Genomic DNA, 4,269 nt, shown 5'->3' on the forward strand with positions numbered 1-4,269 from the left:
TGTTGGTTCTACAGTGCATTCAGTAAAGGTCTGGTGACTGGTCAGAGGACTCCACCCATGTTCCTACAGTGAGATGTGTTGGATAGATTCCCTCCAGATTGAAACATTCCCTCAAAGAAAGAGCTATAGTGAGGGTTATAGGGGTAATGGATAGGGACTGGAGGTGGGGTTGTCCTGAGCCTCAAGAAGCTGAAGCTCATAAGACTCAGGGAGGCCCTTCCTCACAGTTACAGAGGCAGTAAACAGTAGCAGGAGATGGAGCCTGAGCAGCCTAGTTACTGAGTGGAGGGTCTCCTACCTGCTTAGCTCCCATGAGATGTGCAGAGTGCTGTGAGGAGCGGGTGTGGCAGCAGTCCCAAGAAGGTGCCAGGGACTGCAGCTAAGTCTTATGACTTGCACCTGACTTCCTCATACACCTGAAAATAAGCCACCACCATCGGGAGAGCTGCGCAGGTGCACCAGGATACTGGCGAATCAATATTTGGTGGAAGCATGCCCCTGCCGCCCTGATTGGCTGAAGCTGCGTGCCTGGTGAGGTGACGTGGCCTGCCGTGAGTGGATGGGGACTGAGAGTATATAAGAGTGAGAGGCCCGGGGTTGGGGGAGAGAGAAGAGAGATAAAGTTGAAGCGAGAGAGATGAAGACGGAAGTTTGCTGAATCAACTGCTGTTAGAAGGACTGGTGGTCATGTCGTTCTTGCTGGTTGAGAGCAGACCCCACAGAGTGTCAAGGTTGCAGTCTTGTAAGTCACCACCTAAGATGAGGCGAGCTCGTGGGTGCACTTTTCCATGATGCAGCTGCTTCTGGGTCATGTTAGCTCCTGCAGGGAACCTCTTTCCCACACTTCTGTTAGTAACTCTTAGTAAGAATTCATTGATTCATCAAGTTGAACTTTAGTAGCATTGTTACTTTGAACTAACATGGGTCTCCTGTCTGGGACAAGTAGGGGTGTGTGTGTGTGTGTGTGTGTGTGTGTGTGTGTGTGTCTTCCCAGGAAAAGTCTCATTTATATGAGTCAGATGAGGAGGTTGTATCCTTCATTGGTCCATTGTGTTCAAAAACTTGAAAGGCTCAGATTTTCTGATAGGGTTTTAACCAGCCCATATGATCATATGTTTCTGATTGGTAAACCGTAGCTCCTAGCATTTATTTGTGGAATAAGTGTGTTACAGCTCTAGGGGAAAGGTTTCCCTAACGCACAAGTTGCAGCTCTGGGGTAAAAGGTCTCCCCTATATAAGTGTCAGAGGTAAAGGTATCTTGAGAGTCGGAAGCCAAGGAGTAGCACAGAGTCACAGTAAACCTCACACAGGCAATTCATTGAGAGGGTGGCTGCTTCTGCTCAGCCAAGAAGCAGCAAAGAAATGAGCAGGAGGTGGACTTTATGCAGGGTTTAGGGGGCAGAGCTTTCCAGACTGGGGATTGGTGGAATTTCAAGGCAAGCCCAGGGATTATAGGTGGGATTTTGAACTCAGGAACTGGAGGGTTTTGCTGAGTTTTCAAACCCAGAAGTGGGCTTGGACTTTTTACCCTACAATGAGTTTGCTCTCTGTCTGTTCCAGGTTTAGGTTGGGCAGAGAACTGTGGCCTCATTCCAGCATTTGTACTTAGAGAACTGTTTTATAAGATGGGATTATCCAGGACAAGCAGAGGGAAGCAATGGCTTCTCTCACACATAGTACATGTGGTTAACGTAGAGCAGGGCACGGCCTGTACACACTCCATGGCAGAATGGTGCCCAGGCTCCTCTATGGATATGGAAATCTGTGTGTGGTATAAGTCCTCATTCTCACAGCCTGGAATTTACCTAGAACCTACACACATCATTTTGCATACTTTAGATGTCTCTGAATGACTTATGGCACATAATGCTATGCAAATGCCATATAAATAGTATTTGTACTACATTATTAGAAAAAAAAAGTACTCTAGATACATTTCCCTCGATATTCCCCATTCACTGTTGATTAGATAGGTTCAGAATTCAAAATATGGAACAGTGGGAAGGGACTGGCTACATAGTGATGCCTTACCAGAAAATATGAAAGAATGGGCCCGTGGTTTGAGCTCTCTTAAGTTTGTGTGTGCGTGTGCACGCACACACGGGTACATGTGTGCACAAGTGGTCAATATCATGTGTTTTTCCTCCGGTACTTTCTTTAGAGACAGGGTCTTTCATTGGCCAGAACTTTGACAAATAGGCTAGGTTGTCTGGCCAGCAAGCCTGAGACTCCCCTGCCTCTACCTCTCCATAGTGGGAATTGGAAGTGTACACTACCATACCTGGCTTCTGTTTTTTAACATGGGTTCTTGAGACAGAGCTCAAGTTCTTAAGCTTGCAAGGTGAGCACTTGCTGACTGAGCCCTCTCTCTCTCTCTCTCTCTCAGGGTTCCTGATTACGTTTTTTAAAGTAACCAATAAGAAGGGAGAGACTTTGTAAAATCTGCATTATAATTGCTCCTCACTCCAATGGAGCACACCTTCACTGTGACCATGCCTCCATTCTAGTGAGAGTTGCTATGGATGCATTTCTGTTTGATCCAGAGTGACAGGTAGGATAGGAACAGCATGGGAAAGATGATCTGTCTGCCTTGTGGAGTCTGTGCAAACACTGTTTCTTCTTTATAATGGTTCTAGTGAAGGACTTTCATCCTCCCGCCTATGCCGCTCTCAGGACCCTCTACTAGGTGAGTGGTAGAGCGATTAAAGACAGCACAGGGCGAAATAAAGGATTATTGTTGTGTTAAAATTATAAAGACTCAATGAGATTCGAGTAATTTTCAGTAAGCATGGATGATTCATTCGTTAAGTGGCACAAGGGGCCTGTTGCCTAAGCTCCTAATTTCCTTTAAACCAAACACGATGGTGATTCAAAGTCTAAAATTATCCCATCATTCTAATTCGTGTGAACACAGATAACAGTGTCTGACGGAAGCTGTGGCCGGTGCTGAAATGCTCTATTGGTGCATTATAAATCATGCTTGTTAGAAATGGACAAAAAAAAAAAAAAGAAAATAGGCCCATTGGCTCCATTCTATTGTATCTGCTTCAGCAAGTGATGACTAATCTCACACATCACGTACACTCTGTTGTCCTTTCCTTGTGAATTCAAGAAGGCAGTCAGGATCAGCTCTCAGAACAAGCTTCTAGAAAGGTAAGTCATGTTCTCAACATGGTTATCTTAGTTAAGGTTTTATGTCCCGGTCTCTGGTCTCCACAGTCTCTGGCCAGCGGCAACAAGAACGACTCGGACACCAAGTCGGGTTCATGCAACGGCTTCTTTACTTGTGTCTTTTTCCTTTACAGCTCTCTTCCCCAGCAGCTTCCTCTCCTACCTCCGTCCTTCTCGCAGCAAGGGCTAAACTCCTTCTACTTAGGGCAAGGCTATATTCCTAACTCCGGCAAAAACAGCTTCTCTTACTACAACTAGCTTCTACTTTGGGCAAGGGCTAAACAACCTCCTATTACAACAGCTTCTCTTACTACTACTTCTACTCACGGCAAGGGCTAAAACTACTCTCTTCACCCCACCTCATCCACTCATCCACTGTTAGTCACTTTCTAACAGTCTTATTTTCAGATTCTTCTAAGTATTGGCTGTGATATCAGCCATTTAACAAATAAAACATCACATTTCTATATGAATCCACTGATTGGTTGTCATCAGATAGAATCATGTGATAGAAAATTCTAATTGCTATACTAATAACCAGTTGTTAATTAAGTAAAGAATGATGAGGTATATAAGGTGAGTCTTAAGTTACTCTCTTATTTGGCATTTTTTGATCACTAAAAGCCACTTCGACCAATTTGGATATATTACACCAAAATGTCACTGACAAAATTATTAACTAAAAATGATGAAAAATGTCAGCTGGGACTAGCACAACATCTGGATATCATTAAAACTGGAGACTTTCCCCTCTATATCCTTATTGCCAAAGTTTTAACCACCCACCCAGAAACTGGCCTCATGCTAACTCAATGTTTATGTTTCATTAAAAATGGTTTCAGGGATTTACATCTCTCTATGCATGGCCCAGTTTCCAGGCTTCAGCATCAGTCTCGCCCCACATGCCCCGGAATGCAGCTAGGTAACCCTGGGGTTTAGAGAGGGGTCTTCTTGGAGAGTCATCTCAGGTTCTTTTTTCAGACCTACAGCTCCATCAAGAACCTGCAGGCTGCATCATCCTGAGAGAAACAAGGAGATGAAAACCAAGCTGCAAGATCCAGCAGTGAAAATATTAAAATAAAAAACGACTATGTTGAG

Source organism: Mus musculus, chromosome 18, assembly GCF_000001635.26.
Source record: "Mus musculus strain C57BL/6J chromosome 18, GRCm38.p6 C57BL/6J".
NCBI classification, from domain to species: Eukaryota; Metazoa; Chordata; class Mammalia; order Rodentia; family Muridae; genus Mus; species Mus musculus.